Source organism: Triticum aestivum, chromosome 6B (genome assembly GCF_018294505.1).
Source record: "Triticum aestivum cultivar Chinese Spring chromosome 6B, IWGSC CS RefSeq v2.1, whole genome shotgun sequence".
In the NCBI taxonomy this organism is placed as follows: Eukaryota; Viridiplantae; Streptophyta; class Magnoliopsida; order Poales; family Poaceae; genus Triticum; species Triticum aestivum.
In genome coordinates this window covers 363,881,103-363,901,856 of record NC_057810.1, presented here as the reverse complement: position 1 = coordinate 363,901,856, position 20,754 = coordinate 363,881,103, and positions in this window count along the sequence as shown.

Sequence of the window (20,754 nt, the reverse complement as noted above, 5' to 3'; positions counted from 1 at the left end):
GCTTTTATGTCAATATTTATTGCATTATGGGTTGTTATTTCACGTTATGTCACAATACTTATGGCTATTCTCTCTTATTTTACAAGGTTTACATGAAGAGGGAGAATGCCGGTAGCTGGAATTCTCGGCTCGAAAAGGAGCAAATATTGAAGGACTATTCTTCGAAACTCCAAAAGTCCTGAAACTCCACGGAATACCTTAAAATAAATAAAGAAAAATCATCGCCAAAGATGAAGGCCAGGGGGCCCACACCCTGCTCACGAGGGTGGGGGCGCCCCCCTGGGCGCGCCCCCTACCTCGTGGGCCCCCTGGTGGCTCTCCGACGTCCATCTTCTCCTATATGAAGTCTTTCGATGAGAAAAAAATAGAAGAGAACCTTTCGGGACGAGACTCCGCCGCCACGAGGCGGAACCTTGGCGGAACCAATCTAGGGCTCCGGCAGAGCTGTTCTGCCGGGGACACTTCCCTCCGGGAGGGGGAAATCATCACCATCGTCATCACCAACGCTCCCCTCATCAGGAGAGGGCAATCTCCATCAACATCTTTACCAGCACCATCTCATATCCAAACCCTAGTTCATCTCTTGTATCCAATTCTTGTCTCAAAGTCCAGGATTGGTGCTAGTAGGTTGCTAGTAGTGTTGATTACTCCTTGTAGTTGATGCTAGTTGGTTTATTTTGTGGAAGATCATATGTTCAGATCCTTTATGCACATTATTACCCCTCTTATTATGAACATGAATATGCTTTGTGAGTAGTTACATTTGTTCCTGAGGACAAGGGAGAAGTCTTGCTATTAGTAGTCATGTGAATTTGGTATTCGTTCGATATTTTGATAAGATGTATGTTGTCTAACCTCTAGTGGTGTTATGTGAATGTCGACTACATAACACTTCACCATTATTTGGGCCTAAAGTAAGGCATCGGGAAGTAATAAGTAGATGATGGGTTGCTAGAGTGACAGAAGCTTAAACCCTAGTTTATGCGTTGCTTCGTAAGGGGCTGATTTGGATCCATATGTTTCATGCTATGGTTAGGTTTACCTTAATACTTTTGTTGTAGTTGCGGATGCTTGCAATAGAGGTTAATAATAAGTGGGATGCTTGTCCAAGTAAGGGCAGTACCCAAGCACCGGTACACCCACATATCAAATTATCAAAGTACCGAACGCGAATCATATGAGCATGATGAAAACTAGCTTGATGATATTCCCATGTGTCCTCGGGAGCGCTTTTCATATTATAAGAGTTTGTTACTATGGAAAGTAATTGTTTGAGGGGCTTGTTCGGGGTATCTTCACTCCGTCCAGTTGAGCAAAGAGTTGCTCCTCAACCTACTGAACCTACTGAACCTATTGAAAATGAAACTCCTTTTGAAATTCCTTCGGGTATGATGGAAAAACTGCTAGCTAACACTTCTATAGCACATGGAACAAAGCATCCAGATGAACATCTACGCTATGTGGATGCTATTTGTGGACTATTTAAGCTTGCAGGTATACCCGGTGATGTTGTTAAGAAGAAGGATTTCCCTTTATCTTTGGAGGGAGACACATTGACATGGTATAGGCTATGTGATGATACGAGATCATGGAACTATAAAAGAGTGAAATTGGAATTTCATCAAAAGTATTACACTATGCATCTTGTTCATCGTGATCGCAATTATATATATAATTTTTGGCCTCGCGAAGGAGAAAGCATCGCTCAAGCTTGTGGGAGGCTTAAATCAATGTTATATTCATGCCCCAATCATGAGATCGCAAGAGAAGTTATTATGCAAAAAAATTATGCTCGGCTTTCTGATAACAATCGCACCATGCTCGATAATTCTTGTGCTGACTCTTTTATGATGAAGCCTATTGAATTTAGATGGAATTTATTGGATAGAATTAAATGCAACTCTGAAGATTGGGACCTCGACGAAGGTAAGGAGTCAGGTATGACACCTAAGTTTGATTGTGTCAAATCTTTTATGGATACCGATATTTTCCGTAAGTTTAGCACTAAATATGGACTTGACTCTGAGATAGTAGCTTCTTTCTGTGAATCTTTTGCTACTTATGTTGATCTCCCCAAGGAGAAGTGGTTTAAATATCATCCTCCCATAGAAGTAAAAGTAGATGCACCTATTAAAGTTGAAGAAAAGATTGTCACTTATAATGATCCTATTGTTCCTACTTCTTATGTTGAGAAACCACCTTTCCCTGTTAGAATGAAGGATCATGCTAAAGCTTCAACTGTTGTTCGTAAAAGCAATACTAGGACTTATACACCTCCTGAGCAAGTCAAAGTAGAACCCAATATTGCTATTGTTAAAGATCTCTTGTCTGATAATATTGATGGGCATGTTATTCAATTCTCTGGTGAAACTGCTAAAATTGCTAAACCCTGTGATAGAGATAAACATAGACCTGTGGTAGGCATGCCCGTTATTTCTGTTAAAATAGGAGATCATTGTTATCATGGCTTATGTGATATGGGTGCTAGTGCTAGTGCAATACCTCATTCCTTATACAAAGAAATTATGCATGAGATTGCACCTGCCGAGTTAGAAGAAATTGATGTTACAATTAAACTTGCCAATAGAGATACTATTTCACTAGTGGGAATTGTTAGAGATGTTGAAGTCTTTTGTGGGAAAACCATATATCACGCTGATTTTCTTTTTCTTGGTTCTCCACAAGATAGCTTTTGTCCCATTATATTTGGTAGACCCTTCTTGAATACTGTTAATGCTACGATAGACTGCAAAAAGAAAGTGGTTACTGTTGGCTTGGATGATATGGTTCATGAGTTTAATTTCTCTAAATTTAGTAAACAACATCGTGAGGAAGAATTGCCTAGTAAGGATGAAATTATTGGTCTTGCTTCTATTGCCGTACCTCCTAGTGATCCTTTAGAACACTATTTGCTAGACCATGAAAATGATATGTTTATGAATGAAAGAAGGGAAATAGATGAAGTATTATTTAAACAGGAACCTATTCTGCAACACAATTTGCCTGTTGAAATCCTAGGGGATCCTCCTCCACCCAAGGGTGATCCCGTGTTTGAGCTTAAACCGTTGCCTGATAATCATAAATATGCTTATCTTGATGAAAAGAAAATATATCCTGTCATTATTAGTACTAACCTTTCAGAGCATGAAGAGGAAAGATTATTGAAAACTCTGAAAAAGCACCGTGCTGCTATTGGATATACTCTGGATGATCTTAAGGGCATCAGTCCCACTCTATGTCAACATAAAATAAATTTGGAAGCTGATGCCAAACCAGTTTGTGATCCTCAACGACGTTTGAATCCTAAAATGAAAGAAGTGGTAAGAAAGGAAATACTCAAGCTTCTAGAGGCAGGTATAATTTATCCCGTTGCTGATAATCAGTGGGTAAGTCTTGTCCATTGTGTCCCTAAGAAGGGAGGTATTACTGTTGTCCCTAACGATAAAGATGAATTGATTCTGCAAAGAATTATCACAGGTTATAGGATGGTAATTGATTTCCGCAAATTAAATAAGGCTACTAAGAAAGATCATTACCCCTTACCTTTTATTGATCAAATGCTAGAAAGATTATGCAAACATACAAATTATTGCTTTCTAGATGGTTATTCTGGTTTCTCTCAAATACCTGTGTCGGCTAAAGATCCATCAAAGACCACTTTTACTTGCCCTTTTGGTACTTTTGCTTATAGAGGTATGCCTTTTGGATTATGTAATGCACCTACTACCTTTCAAAGATGCATGATGGCTATATTCTCTGACTTTTGCGAGAAAATTTGTGAGGTTTTCATGGACGACTTCTCCGTCTATGGTTCCTCTTTTCATGATTGCTTGAGAAATCTTGCTCGAGTTTTGCAGAGATGTGAATAAACTAATCTTGTCTTGAATTGGGAAAAGTGCCACTTTATGGTTAATGAAGGTATTGTTTTTGGGCACAAAGTTTCTGAAAGAGGTATTGAAGTTGATAAAGCCAAGGTTGATGCTATTGAAAAGATGCCATGTCCCAAGGACATCAAAGGTATAAGAAGTTTCCTTGGTCACGCCAAATTTTATAGGAGGTTCATTAAGGACTTCTCAAAAATCTCTCGGCCTCTGACTAATTTATTACAAAAAGATGTACCATTTGTCTTTGATGATGATTGTGTAGAAGCATTTGAAATACTTAAGAAAGCATTAGTCTCTGCACCTGTTGTTCAGCCACCTGATTGGAATTTACCCTTTGAAATTATGTGTGATGCTAGTGATTATGCTGTAGGTGTTGTTCTAGGGCAAAGAGTTGATAAGAAATTAAATGTTATCCATTATGCTAGTAAGACTCTAGACAATGCTCAAAGAAATTATGCTACTACCGAAAAGGAACTTTTAGCAGTTGTATTTGCTTGTGATAAATTCAGATGCTATATAGTTGATTCTAAAGTAACTATTCACACAAATCATGCTGCTATTAAATATCTTTCGGAAAAGGAAGATGCAAAACCTAGACTTATTAGATGGGTTCTCCTGTTGCAAGAATTTGATTTGCATATAGTTGATAGAAAAGGAGCTGAGAACCCCGTTGCGGATAACTTATCTAGGTTAGAGAATGTTCTTGATGACCCACTACCTATTAATGATAGCTTTCCTGATGAGCAATTGAACGTCATAAGTACTTCACGTAGCACCCCATGGTATGCTGATTATGCTAATTATATTGTTGCTAAATTTATACCGCCTAGCTTCACATACCAACAAAAGAGAAAGTTTTTCTATGACTTGCGACATTACTTTTGGGATGACCCACATCTTTATAAGGAAGGAGTAGATGGTGTTATTAGACGTTGTGTACCTGAGCATGAACAGGAACAGATCCTACGCAAGTGTCACTCCGAGGCTTATGGAGGACACCACGCTGGAGATAGAACTGCACATAAGGTATTGCAATCCGGATTTTATTGGCCTACTCTCTTCAAGGATGCCCGTAAGTTTGTTTTGTCTTGCGATGAATGTCAAAGAATTGGTAATATTAGTAGACGTCAAGAAATGCCTATGAATTATTCACTTGTTATTGAACCATTTGATGTTTGGGGCTTTGATTATATGGGACCTTTTCCTGCCTCTAATGGATATACACATATTTTAGTTGCTGTTGATTACGTTACTAAGTGGGTAGAAGCTATTCCAACTAGTAGTGCTGATCAAAACACTTCTATTAAAATGCTTAAGGAAGTTATTTTTCCGAGGTTTGGAGTCCCTAGATACTTAATGACTGATGGCGGTTCACACTTTATTCATGGTGCTTTCTGTAAGATGCTTGCTAAATATGAGGTTAATCATAGAATTGCATCTCCATATCACCCGCAGTCTAGTGGTGAGGTAGAATTGAGCAATAGAGAGCTCAAATTAATTTTGCAAAAGACTGTCAATAGGTCTAGGAAGAATTGGTCCAAGAAACTGAATAATGCATTATGGGCCTATAGAACTGCATATAAAAATCCTATAGGTATGTCTCCGTATAAAATGGTTTATGGAAAAGCATGTCATTGACCTCTCGAACTGGAACATAAGGCATATTGGGCTATTAAAGAGCTCAACTATGATTTCAATCTTGCCGGTGAGAAGAGGTTATTTGATATTAGCTCACTTGATGAATGGAGAACCCAAGCTTATGAAAATTCCAAGTTGTTTAAAGAAAAGGTTAAAAGATGGCATGACAAAAGGATACAAAAACGTGAGTTTAATGTAGGTGATTATGTATTGCTATACAACTCTCATTTAAGATTTTTGCAGGAAAACTTCTCTCCAAATGGGAAGGTCCTTACGTTATCGAGGAGGTCTATCATTCCGGTGCCATAAAAATCAACAACTTCGCAGGCACAAATCTGAAGGTGGCAAACGGTCAAAGGATCAAACACTATATCTCAGGTAATCCTATAAATATTGAAACTAATATTATTGAGACCGTAACCCTGGAGGAGTACATAAGGGACACTTTCCAGAACGTTCCAGACTCCGAAAAGGAATAGGTATGTGGTACGGTAAGTAAACCGACTCCAAAACAATTTTTGGAATATTTAGAAAAATAGAAAAATAAGTACTAGTCCGGGGAGGACACGAGGCCTCCACGAGGGTGGAGGGCGTGCCCTACCCCCCTGGGCGCGCCCCCTACCTCGTGAGCACCTCGTGTGCCCTTCGGACTCCGTTTCCTTGCACGATACGTATTTTGGTTGGTAAAAAATCATTATATATACTCCCGAAGGTTTTGACTCTTGTATCACGCAAATATCCTCTGTTTTTGTTTCGAGCTGTTGATGCAGATTAGAGCAAGATGTCTTCCCAAGATTCGGAGGGAGAGAGCTACATGGCTGATTATATTGCAAATCCAAAAGTATATGGGGACGTGGAGAATTATGGCTGGACCACAGAGGAATAAGAAGACTATGATCCAAAGAGGAAGGAGGAAACGAGTTTAGATGAAGAGGACTATCCCCTACCTCAACCTGGTGATATGCATGTGGAGTTGAAGAAGTCAAGCCTCCATAAGGTCCAATCTATCTCGCCTCGTTTTTTGCAGGACAGCAAGGCAGCACTATGCAAAAAGATAATGAAACTTGAGCTCGAGAATGGGGATTTGAGGGATGAAAATTTTAGCCTCAGACGCAAGCTAGAGAAGAAAAATGCAACAACTCCATCATCATCAACACCTCCACCGCCACCAACAAAGAAGGAGAAATAATCACATGGGTATGGGCACTCCCCTTGGCAACTACCAAGCTTGGGGGAGGTGCCCTGGTATCGTATCACCATCATAACTCCTATCTTTACAGTTTTTCTTAGTTCGATCCTATTAGTAGTATCTTGATTTAGTAGAATAAAGTCATGGCATGATCTAGTTTTGATTTTTGCTTTATGATCCTTCTTTGTAATCGAGTCTGTGAGCTATTTAATAAAGATTAGTGTTGAGTCAAGGGCTTGAGTATTTTGCCATGATCTTGGGTGATTAGAAGAAAAAGAATAAAAAGAATCAAAGAGTTCATATTAATCTTATTGAAAGTAATGACTTCACATAGAAAGAGTATGATGATTTAAAGTTGTTGGGAGTTGATAAATATAGCTTTGGTCATCATTGCAATTAATAGGAAGTAATAAGGAAAGAGAGGTTTCACATATAGATATATTATCATTGACATCTTTTATGATTGGGAGCACTCATTAAAATATGACATGCTAAAGAGTTGATGTTGGACAAGGAAGACAACATAGTGAGTTATGTTTTCTTATATCTGAGATAAAGTATGTTGTCATGGATCCTCTACCGTGTTGAGCTTGCCTTTCCCCCTCATGCTAGCCAAATTCTCAGCACCAAGTAGAAATACTACTTGTGCTTCCAAATACCCTTAAACCAGTTTCCATGAGAGTCCACGGGTATCTACCTATGTATTGAGTAAGATCCTTCAAGTAAGTTGTCATCGGTGCAAGCAATAAAAATTGCTCTCTCAATATGCATGACTTATTAGTGGAGAAAATAAACATTGTACGAACTTGTTGTGGACGCAATAAAAGCGACGGACTGCATAATAAAGGTTCACATACAAGGGGCAATATAAAGTGACGTTCTTTTGCATTAAGATTTTGCGCATCAACCCTAAACGCGCATGACAACCTCTGCTTCCCTCTACGAAGGGCCTATCTTTTATTATTATCCTCTACCTTATGCAAGAGTCACGGTGATCTTATCCTTTCCCTTTTTATTTTATCCTTTGGCAAGCTCAGCATGTTGGAAAGAACATGATATATATATCTAATTGGATGTGGGGGAGCATGAATTATTATTGTTAACATTACCCTTGAGGTAAAAAGTTGTGGGGAAAAACTATAAGCCCCTATCTTTCTCTGTGTCCGATTAAAACTCCGTAACCACAAGTATCGCGTGAGTGTTAGCAATTATGAAGGACTAAGTGATAGTTGAGTATGTGGACTTGCTTTTAAGCTCTGACATAGACTCTTTCCGATGTTATGATAAATTGTAATTGCTTCAATGACTGAGGGTATAATTTGTTGGTGCCCAGTAAGGTTTCTGATTCATACTTTGGATTTGTGAAAAGATCATCACTTGAACATGAGTAATCTTATGAGAAAATCTATATATGTTGTTGTTATGAAATAATCATGATGCCTTCATGTCCGTATTTTATTTTTATCGACGCCTCTACCTCTAAACATGAGGACATATTTATTGTTATCGGCTTTTCGCTTGAGGACAAGCGAGGTCTAAGCTTGGGGGAGTTGATACGTCCATTTTGCATCATGCTTTTATGTAAATATTTATTGCATTATGGGCTGTTATTTCACGTTATGTCACAATACTTATGGCTATTCTCTCTTATTTTACAAGGTTTACATGAAGAGAGAGAATGCCGGCAGCTGGAATTCTGGGCTGGAAAAGGAGCAAATATTGAAGGACTATTCTGCGCAACTCCAAAAGTCATGAAACTCCACGAAATACCTTAAAATAAATAAAGAAAAATCGTCGCCAAAGATGAAGGCCAGGGGGGGCACACCCTGCTCACGAGGGTGGGGGCGCGCCCCCCTTCCTCGTGGGCCCCCTGGTGGCTCTCCGACGTCCATCTTCTCCTATATGAAGTCTTTCGATGAGAAAAAAATAGAAGAGAACCTTTCGGGACGAGACTCCGCCGCCACAAGGCGGAACCTTGGCGGAACCAATCTAGGGCTCCGGCAGAGTTGTTCTGCCGGGGACACTTCCCTCCGGGAGAGGGAAATCATCACCATCGTCATCACCAATGCTCCTCTCATCGGGAGAGGGCAATCTCCATCAACATCTTCACCAGCACCATCTCATCTCCAAACCCTAGTTCATCTCTTGTATCCAATTCTTGTCTCCAAGTCCAGGATTGGTGCTAGTAGGTTGCTAGTAGTGTTGATTACTCCTTGTAGTTGATGCTAGTTGGTTTATTTGGTGGAAGATCATATGTTCAGATCCTTTATGCACATTATTACCCCTCTGATTATGAACATGAATATGCTTTGTGAGTAGTTACGTTTGTTCCTGAGGACAAGGGAGAAGTCTTGCTATTAGTAGTCATGTGAATTTGGTATTCGTTCGATATTTTTATAAGATGTATGTTGTCTAACCTCTAGTGGTGTTATGTGAACGTCGACTACATAACACTTCACCATTATTTGGGCCTAGAGGAAGGCATTGGGAAGTAATAAGTAGATGATGGGTTGCTAGAGTGACAGAAGCTTAAACCCTAGTTTATGCGTTGCTTCGTAAGGGGCTGATTTGGATCCATATGTTTCATGCTATGGTTAGGTTTACCTTAATACTTTTGTTGTAGTTGCGGATGCTTGCAATAGAGGTTAATCATAAGTGGGATGCTTGTCCAAGTAAGGGCAGTACCCAAGCACCAGTCCACCCACATATCAAATTATCAAAGTACCGAACGCGAATCATATGAGCGTGATGAAAACTAGCTTGATGATATTCCCATGTGTCCTCGGGAGCGCTTTTCCTATTATAAGAGTTTGTCCAGGCTTGTCCTTTGCTACAAAAAGGATTGGGCCACCTTGCTCCACTTTATTTACTCTTGTTACTTGTTGCTCGTTACCATTTATCCTATCACAAAACTATCTGTTACCACTTATTTCAGTACTTGCAGAGAATACCTTGCTGAAAACCACTTATCATTTCCTTCTGCTCCTCTTTGAGTTCGACACTCTTACTTATCGAAAGGACTACGATAGATCCCCTATACTTGTGGGTGATCACTGCTCAATTCTACCGGTCTGAGGAGAAGAAGTCTGTGGAAAAGCATTTCTGGTCACAGTATTTGCGCCGAATTATCCGGTGCCCTTTGTCGATCAGCTGAAGCAGCTGATCGAACTGCACCAGGTGGCCAAACTAGCCATGAAGGACTCAGCTGTCCGGTTCTGGCCCGCTGAGCCAATTCCAAGCAGTTACTTCGGACTCGTGAAGCGGATTGTTGGTTCTTGCCCTCGGCTCGAAGTCATTAAGCGGTCGGTCTGTATAGAAGGTGCATGCATGGCATTTGCCCATGCGAAGGTGCACTGGGGGAAGCTTGATGCTCAAAAGCTGATGACTGAGGGGCCGCCGGAGGGTAAGGAGCACCACAAGCCTGAATCATATTATGATGGCGTCCTGAAAGGAGCCCGCCTTGTGGCGGAACAATGTACCAATGACATTATATTTCCCTAAAGGCAGTCATGTTGTCCTTTGTAATGCAAGACACTGGCACTGTTATTATTTATTGCCTGTTATATGAAAGTTTTTTCTTCCTGTGCGGCCATGTGATATATATGAATCCTGAGAGTTGGCCAGTCATCGGCATCTGCCCCCACCGTAGAAAGTACGGGGCTGTTTGGGACATACCTGAACACTCTTTATCCCATTTTTGGGTCCATGAAGGAGGTGTTCATCACATCGAACCAGGCAATCAGACTATAGGGCTTTATCACTCTCACTTAGCCATAGGAATTTGAGTATGGGAGGCGCAGCCCCTGGTGTTTGGAAGACCATACGAGGGGCTCTAATAGCGCCTGATCGGAAGACCGATCCGTCACACTCTTCATTTGTTATGGCATTATGTGGAATAAATCCTTAAAGATTTTACAACCTCTAGAATAGCTGACCAGCTCTCGCTGTATCATGACAGTCAATTTTCGGCTTTCTCTACTAAGGTGCTCGTCTGGAAGAATCGGGACACAATCGCAGTAGTTCTCCCAGCGCTACCTTAGCCGATGGAGCGGAACCTAAGGTACCAAAACATGTGAGCCAGGCAAACCCAACTAATGACCCAAGACATGATTCGGAGCTGATGCATATAGTGCTATAAGTTCGGGGTGCCGAGCGACCGAGAGGGTGGCCGGACTTTGTTGCCATATTATGAGGACAATGAAGCCCGTGGCATAGTGGGGCATGACACTATGTGCGAGTGTCATTATGACGAAAAAGGTGTCAATGAGGAATGACGGCCGGTGAGGGTCATATAGTTCTACGTATTCTAGTGGAGTGACACGTCTATGCGTATAAGTATGGTTTATGCTATGAAAGGAGGTATACTGGCAGAACCTGTTGCGACCGGACGGGAGGAAGCTGTGTGCGGATCCGAAGTGTATCCGGACTGTCTTCTTGGGAAATACTTGTGTATTCCCTCTCTGTGCGTCTGAGCTGATTCCATGTCGCCAGTCCTGTTCTGCGCAAAAGTGAGCATGTAAAGAAAAATGCTTAGAGGCAGTTGCATGTCATAGGGTGGTTGAACCGCGGGTGCTTGATCGGAGCCTGGTCGAGCCGGGCTATCATGCTGTAAAGTAGCTCGGACTCCTCTGTTGGTGTCCGGGGGGTTGGCTGTCAAATCGAGGTTCGATAGAAAGGCACAACTCGCTACTTCAGCGACGGTATACTTTCCAGTGTCGGGGTGGAGTTCGGCCTTGCCCATAATTGTGACTATGTCACATGGGTTTGGCATGGTGTGGTACCGCGTTGAGTCGAGCCAACGCGGTTCGTCCTGGTAGTATATAATAGTTATTGTACAAGGGCACAATGCCGAAGAATTATTCTTCGGTATGGTGCTTGTTTGGTGATCCGAAGACAACCTCCAGGGTGGTGGGCCTGTAAAACTTGGCCTTTACAACTGGAACGACATCTTTGAGAAGATGTTTTTAGTGGGTTTGATCCTCAAGCGATCAATACCTATCTGGTGAACAGTGTCTTGGCACAGCAAGTTTGGGCTGCTGTTTATGCCAATAGGGGCTCATGTGAGGTGGAACCCACCAACTGTTGGGTCGACGGTAAGTGCAATTGAATTGCCATTGTTGAAATTGGATGGACGGTCTGTGTGATCGGAGATGGTCGGCAGTATTTTTGTACCATGGGGTGACTTGTATTGTTGAGTGGGCATCCCGAGGAGTACACATTCGTTTCCTTGTTGGTTTTCGGAGGATTTTTCTTTTACCTCATAATGCTTGATGGTCTGGGTTCCTCATTGTCTTCATAGCTTTGAGACCCCTTTTTATTGTTTCTGGTGCGCGACCGGCCATTTTGTTTCTAAGATCCGGCATTCTTTACTGGTATGATTGGCTGCCCTTCCAGGGGTACCGTAAATTTGACATGGTTGGTCGAGTATGCTGCCCAGGCCGGATGGGCCTGTATTGTTCTCTTTCCGCTGACCGGACTGGGAGCCGCGGAATCCGGCACCGACTCCCGTGTCTTGGGCGTCACCATTATTTTTGTGACGCTTATGTCTGTTGCGTCATGGTTTATGGACGCTGCCTCGCGTTTCCTGCGTATTACCCCGGACCGTGATATATTGGCATCGGGGTGTGGGCTTTAGGGCCTCCTTCTCAAGTTGAGGTTGCAAATTGTGCTTTGGGTACCCTTTGGTGGGGCGGTCGAGTCCGTATTCCTCGGCTGCCAGGACCTTAGTCCATCTGTCTGTGAGCAAAACTTGGTCAGCTTGGAGCTGCTACTGCTTCTTTTTCAGGCTTCTTGCAGTGGCCATAAGCCGTCGCTGGAAGTGAACCTGCTCTAAGGGATCCTCAGGCATGCCGAATTCATCGTCGCTGAGGCTACCTCGTCTTCGGAGGGAGGCATGTGGTTGTCCTCCTTCGAGTATCCGTTCGTCGCCTGTTCATCTGGGCTAATCTGCCCGTCTTCCTGTCCGGCCTGCTCGAAGGCAGGCTGATCGAGATTGTATTTGTCTTCGGCACCATCTGAATTGTTTTCCTCTCCTATTCCGGTACTGCTGTGGCGGGGCTTAGAGCGGCGCCGATGACGCCCATGCTTTGATTTTTTCCTTGAGGTGTTATCCTCTATTGCCTCATCGCCATTGGTTTCTTTGGGAGTGTCCACCATATATATATATATATATATATATATATCATACGAGGAGGTGGCTGTCCAGTGCCCCATGTGCGGTGGTTCCTGTTCTTCTCCTGCATCGTCGTCCATACCGTCGATGTCTTCGAAGTCGAAGTCAAGCACGTCAGTGAAATCATCGACAGTGGCAATGAAGTGGGTGGTGGGTGGGCAACGAATTTCCTCGTCGCCTACTTCCCAATCGAGCCGGACATAGTTCGGCCAAGAGTCTGCTTACAAAGAGAGAGACCTTAGTGAATCCAGCATGTCGCCGAGGGGCGAGTGTTGAAGGATATCCGCAGCGGTGAACTCCATTACCGGAGCCCAACCGGATTCGGTGAGCTCGGGTGCGCACAGTTCGGAACCAACAGCCGGACACAAGTCCGGGGGTCCAGTGACACAAACTTCTTTGGGGGTGGAGTCTGTGTTTGGCTCTACCACTGATGAGTATGCGGCCTCCGGGGCGGGGTCCATCCACCCGTCCTCGGACGACGCGATCTGCCTTGCATTTAGGTCCGGAGCTCTTGCAGGTGCGACATCCCGAGTATTGTCCGACAGCAGGTGTAAGCCATGCTCGTCGTGACTGTTCGGCGCTCCTGGCGTAGGCCTGAATCCGTCGAAGATCAAGTCTCTGCGGATATTGGCCGTGTAGTTCAAGTTTCCGAACCTAACCTGATGGCGAGGGGCGTAGCTGTCGATCTGCTCCAGATGGCCAAGCGAATTGGCCCGCAGTGCGAAGCTGCCGAACACAAAGATCTATCCGGGGAGAAAAGTTTCACCCTGGACCGCGTTGTTGTTGATGATTGAAGGAGCCATCGAGCGTTGAAGCAACGACACAGAGGAACTCTCAATGAAAGCACCAATGTCGGTGTCAAAACCGGCGGATCTCGGGTAGGGGGTCCCGAACTGTGCGTCTAAGGCTAATGGTAACAGGAGGCAGGGGACACGATGTTTTACCCAGGTTCAGGCCCTCTCGATGGAGGTAATACCCTACTTCTTGCTTGATTGATCTTGATGATATGAGTATTAAAAGAGTAGATCTACCACGAGATCGTAGAGGCTAAACCCTAGAAGCTAGCCTATGATTCTAATTGTTCTCCTCCTACGGACTAAACCCTCCGGTTTATATAGACACCGGAGGGGGCTAGGGTTATACAGAGTCAGTTACGAAGAAGGAGATCTAACATCCGGATCGCCAAGCTTGTCTTCCACGCAAAGGAGAGTCCCATCCGAACACGGGATGAAGTCTTGAGTCTTGTATCTTCACGGTCCAACAGTCCGGCCAAAGTATATAGTCCGGCTGTCCGGATACCCCTTAATCCAGGACTCCCTCACTCATCATCTACTTCCCAAACCCACATGTTATACAGATCCTAACCATGCAATGTTTGAGGGTTGATCTAATGCATAAAAACTGTGTAATAAAGAGGTATGATCAAAGTGTTACTTGCCTTGCTGATAATCCGCAAAACCTAGGGACTCGTAGTAGCATGCTTCGCACTCCGGGTACTCTATGGAAAACAAATAGTAACATACATAAGCACTCAACTAGAATCATGGGTAAAAACAAAATAAGAGATCTAACCAGAAAGTTCAACTGAAGAACTCCGGTTTGCAAAAAAAATCAAATCAAACGGAGCAACGAAACCCAAAAGACGAAAGAAACAAGATCCGATTACTAATCTGGACTAAAGTCAAATTTTACAGTACCAAAATTTTGTTCAAGTTGGATAAACAGAAAGAGGGCTTCGAGACGAAGATCTAGGCACTTGAATCACCTGATTCGGATAAACGAGCGAAAAGATAAACAAAAACAAAGATCAGGGCAGAAATCGCGATTGAAAATAATCGCGGAAAAACCCTGGAAAAAGAAAACGCGACGAATAGGCTAACGAACGAACGTTCGCTGTCTGCGGCTAACGGATGAACAGCGTACGGACGTAAGGACGAACGTCCGCTATTTAACTACCTCGGTGGACGTACGGACGGACGAACGTCCGCTATTTAACTAAATCGGAAAAAATGAACTGAGCTAAAAAAAATAAACCTAGGGTTCTAAAAAAATTGATCGGTTTTCCTAAGAAAACTGGCGGCGGCGGCTACCTCGGCGGCGGGGTCGGTGGCGGCTCCGGCGGTCGTCGGCGGCGGCGGGCGAATCCGTCGACGGCGGCGGGTGGCGGCGGCGGCGCGGGATCCGAGGCGGGGCGGGGCGGCGGCGAGGGTTTGGCGGGGGGGAGGAGGGGAGCCTCGGGCCTTATAAGGGCCGGCCAGGTCGGAGTCCTAGTTGTACATGGCCCGTTAGGTCGGTAACTTTTTTTTTATAAATCCTGACACAGAAAAACTAACGAAAGAAATACTAAACAGAGTCCAAAAATCCTGAAATAAATTTTCAGAGTCCTCTATTAATATTTCAGACAAAGTGAACATTTATTTAGGCCTCTATTGCAATTTTGAAAAAACACATTTTTTCCTAATTCAAATAAAATAGCAATAAAACTCCGAATAAAAAATCTTATTTGATTTTAATATTTCTCCTCCAATATTTCTTTATTTTGGAGAAGTCATTTTATCCCCTCTCTTTTATTTTCATATTAGAAATATTCGAAGAGAAAAATAATTAAAACCAAATGATCCTCTTTTCAAAATTTGAGAAAACTCAAATATGAAAATAACGAAATCCCCAACTCTCTCCGTGGGTCCTTGAGTTGCGTAGAATTTCTAGGATCAACCAAAATGCAATAAAATATGATATGCAAAGAGGATCTAATGTATAACATTCCAAATTGAAAATTTGGGATGTTACAAACCTACCCCCCTTAAGATGAATATCGCCCTCGAGATTCGGGTTGGCTAGAAAATAGTTGTCGTTGGTCCTTCTGTAGGTCTTCCTCTCATTCCCAGGTGGCTTCATCCTCGGTATGGTGGCTCCATTGAACTTTGCAGAACTTGATAACCTTGTTGCGTGTGACTCGGCTGGCAAACTTGAGAATCTTCACTGGTTTCTCCTCGTAGGTCAAATCGCTATCCAACTGAATCACTTCCAGTGGCACTGTATCTCTCAGAGGGATATCGGTCATCTCTGCGCGGCACTTCTTCAACTGGGAAACGTGAACAAATCGTGAACTCCTGATAATCCTTCTGGTAATTCCAGCTTGTAAGCAACTTCTCCCATACGCTCCAAAACTTTGTATGGTCCCACAAAATGTGGCGCTAACTTTCCCTTAACCCCAAAATGCTTAACTCCTCGAAGTGGGGACACACGCAGATACACTCTGTCTCCGACTTCGTAAACTGTCTCCTTGCGTTTAGAATCCGCATGGCTCTTCTGCCTGGACTGGGCTACCTTGAGTCTGTCTTGAATCAGTTTAACCTTATCCTCAGACTCTTTAATTAAATCTGGTCCAAACAACTGACAGTCTCCAACTTCACCCCATAACAACGGTGTCCTGCACCTCCTTCTATACAAAGCTTCAAAAGGGGCCATCTTCAAACTAGCTTGATAACTGTTGTTGTAAGAGAATTCTGCATACGACAGTTTGTCGTCCCAACTAGATCCATAATCTAGCGCACAAGCTCTCAACATGTCCTCCAGAATCTGATTGACTCTCTTAGTCCGTCCATCTGTGTATGGATGAAAGGCTGAACTAAACTCTAGCTTGGTACCCAAAGTTTCGTGCAACTGATTCCAAAACATTGAGGTAAACTGGGTTCCTCTATCTAATACAATGGTCCTCGGAACTCCATGCAGACATACGATCCTGGTCATGTATATATTTGCGAACTTAGCACTGGTGTAAGTGGTCTTCACTGAGATGAAATGAGCTAGCTTCGTCAACCAATCGACTACAACCCATATCGAGTCATAACCTGAACGAGTCTTGGGCAATCCCGTGATAAAATCCATGCCTAGTTTATCCCACTTCCATTCGGGTATCGGCAATGGCTGTAGCAATCCTGCCGGCTTCTGATGCTCTGCCTTCACTCTCTGACATACATCACATACTGCTACATACTCAGCAATATCTTTCTTCATTCTGGTCCACTAGAAACTGTCTTTCAAATCCAGATACATCTTGGTGTTTCCTGGGTGAATCGAATGCAGCGAATCATGGGCCTCTTGCAGAATCAACTTCCTGATCTGGAGGTCATTAGGCACTTATACGCGATCCCCAAACCATAAAGTATCGTGCTTGTCCACACAAGATCCTTTAGCCTTTCCTTTACTCATCATTTCCTTTATCTCAGCAATCTCCTTGTCAGTCTTATGAGCTTCTCTAATCTTATCCATCAAGGTAGACTGAAGTTTCAATGCTGCTACATAGCCTCTCAGAACTATTTCCAAACATAGCTCGCGAAGATCCTCTGCTAACTCCTTGGGTAATCCTCCGGTCATGAGTGTATTGACATGACTTGCGACTCAACGCATCGGCTACTACATTAGCCTTTCCGGGATGATAGTGCAACTTCATATCATAATCCTTGCTGAGCTCCAACCATCTGCTCTGCCTGAGATTTAGCTCCTTCTGCATGAAGATATACTTCAAACTCTTGTGATCCGTGTACACCTCACAATGGTTTTCGATGAGAAAATGTCTCCAGGTCTTCAACGCATGCACTACGGCTGCTAGCTCCAAATCGTGTGTAGCATAATTTAGCTCATGTAAGCTGTCGTGAAGCATTTGAAGCCACTCTTCCCTCCTGCATAAGCACTGCTCCAAGTCCTCGACGAGAAGCGTCTCAATACACTTGATAACCCTTCCATTGATCTGGAAGAATCAACACTGGGCTATAACCAAACATTTCTTCAACTCCTGAAAACTGGCTTCACAATCCTCAGTCCATTTGAACTTGGTGTCCTTCTTCAACAACTCTGTCATGGGTTTTGCAATCTTAGAGAAATTTTCATGAACCTCCGGTAATATCCTGCGAGTCCAAGAAAAAACTCCGGATCTCTCCTGTGGGTGATTCCCATTTAGTCACAGTGACAACCTTGGTGGGGTCTACTGCTATTCCTTCTTCGGATATAACATGTTCGAGGAATCCAACTTCCTTCAACCAAAACTCACACTTGCTGAACTTGGCATATAACTGATGTTCTCTGAGCTTCTCAAGTACCAAACGCAAATGCTCCTTATGCTCCTCTTCATTCTTTGAGTAGACCAGAATATCATCAATGAACACCATGACGAACTTATCCAAAAACTCCATAAACATCTTGTTCATCATGTTCATGAAATAGGCAGGCACGTTAGTCAGACCAAATGACATAACGGTATACTCATATAGCCTGTACCTTGTGGTAAAAGCTGTCTTAGGTATATCCTGCTCTTGAATCTTCAGCTGGTGGTATCCTGATTGCGGATCGTTCTTGGAAAATACTTTAGCTCCTTGCAACTAGTCAAATAAATCATTTATCATTGTCAGTGGGTACTTGTTCTTGATCGTCACTTCATTCAACCCACGATAATCTACAACCATCCTCAATGATCCATCCTTCTTCTCCACTAGAAGTACTAGTTATCCCCAAGGTGAAGAACTTGGGCGAATATAACCTTTATCTAGTAGCTCCTTAATCTACTTCTTAATTTCTTCCAAATCCTTTGCGGGCATCCGATATGGTCTCTTAGATATTGGCCCTGTGCCTGGCAAAAGCTCAATCAAAAACTCAATGTCTCTATCTCGTGGCATGCCTGGCAACTCCTCTGGAAATACATCAGGGAAATCCTTCACCACTAGTACTTCCTTCTATACAACTCCTGATAAGGAATTCACTTGAGTCCTCTTCGGCACATGCTGGGATACATACTTGATCCTCCTTCCTTCTAGGGTGGTGAGCAAAATCGACTTACTGGCGGAGTCAATGTTCCCTCCATACTTTGATAACCAACCCATGCCTAATATTACATCCAGTCCTTGTGATTCCAATACTATTAGGTCTGAGGGAAACACTTAGTTACCAATCCTTAATGGTAACCTATCACACCATAGGCTCGCCATATACTCTACTCCTAGCGAGGTTACTAACATGGGTGACCTAAGGTCTTGGGTTGGAAGGTTATACTTATCCACAAATCCCCTTGATATGTATGAATGCGATGCACCAGTATCAAAAAGAACGATTGCAGTAAATGACTTAACCAAGAACTTACCTATAACTGCATTGGGTTGCGCTTCAACCTCCTCCATGCTAACGTGGTTCACTTGTCCCCTGTTGAAAGGGTTGGGCTTCTTCCCAGAGCTTCCATTGTCATTTCCATTCTTTGCTTCAGAACATTCTGTGGTGTAATGTCCATTCTTCCCGCACTTGAAACAAGTAACGTGACTTAGATCCTTCTTGGCGGGCGTTGCTGGGTTGGAACATTTCTGGCTGTTGCTTCCTCCATTCCCATTCCCATTCTTGGAGCCACTATGGTTATGCGAACTTCCTCCATTGGAATTATGGCCGCCATGGTTATGGTGAATTTGTCCTCCTGAGTTCGGGGTAAAACGGGGCCTCTGCTTAGCTCCGAAATTGTACTTCCCTTGTCCATACTTCCTCTTGCAGTTGTCTATCTATTGCTGCTTCCCTTCAATCATAAGAGCTCTATCTACCAACTCAGCTCATCATTCAGTCCTTCCAGAAACTTCTCCTGCTTAGCGGCATCTGTAGCGACGTCATCTGGGGCATAACGTGCTAACTTACTAAAATCATCCACATACTGGCCCACTGTGCGTCCTCCTTGGTGCAAGTTGTGAAACTCGCGCTTCTTCATGGCCATGGCTCCTGCTGAAACATGGGTAGTGCGGAAAGCCTGCTGAAACTGATCCCATGTAACCGTGTCCATCGGGTAAGTGGCTGTGAAATTCTCCCACCATGATATTGTGGGTCCATTGATACGTCTCCGTCGTATCTATAATTTTTGATTGTTCCATGCCAATATTCTTCAACTTTCATATACTTTTGGCAACCTTTTATACTATTTTTGGGACTAACATATTGATCCAGTGTCCAGTGCCATTTCCTGTCTGTTGCATGTTTTATGTTTCGCAGACCCCCAATATCAAACGGAATCCAAACGGATAAAAATGCACGGAGAATTATTTTGGAATATTTGTGATTTTCTAGAGGAAGATTCAACGCGAAACGATGCCCGAGGTGGCCAGGAGATAGGGCGCGCCTCCCCCTTGGGCGCGCCTGGCACTCTCCTGGGCCACCCGTAAGGCGGTTGACGCTCTTCTTTTACTGCAAGAAAGCTGATTTTATGAGAAAAATCTAGGCGAAAGATTCACCCCAATCGGAGTTACGGATCTCCGGATATAAAAGAAACGGTGAAGGGGCAGAATCTGAGAACGCAGAAACATAGAGAGACAGAGAGATAGATCCAATCTCGGAGGGGCTCTCGCCCCTCCCAAGCCATGGAATCCAAGGACCAGAGGGGGAACCCTTCTCCCATCTAGTGAGGAGGTCAAGGAAGAAGAAGAAGGGGCCTCTCTCCCCCTTGCTTCCGGTGGCGCCGGAGCACTGCCGGGGGCCACCATCATCACCGCGATCTTCACAAATACCTCCATCATCTTCACCAACATCTCCATCACCTTCCCCCATCTATATCCAGCGGTCCACTCTCCCGCAACCCGCTGTACCCTCTACTTGAACATGGTGCTTTATGCTTCATATTATTATCCAATGATGTGTTGCCATCCTATGATGTCTGAGTAGATTTCCGTTGTCCTATTGGTGATTGATGAATTGCTATGATTGGTTTGAGTTGCATGTTTTATTATTGGTGCTGTCCTATTGTACCCTCCGTGTCACGCAAGCGTGAGGGATTCCCGCTTTAGGGTTTGCAATATGTTCATGATTTGCTTATGGTGGGTGGCGTGAGTGACAGAAGAACAGACCCGAGT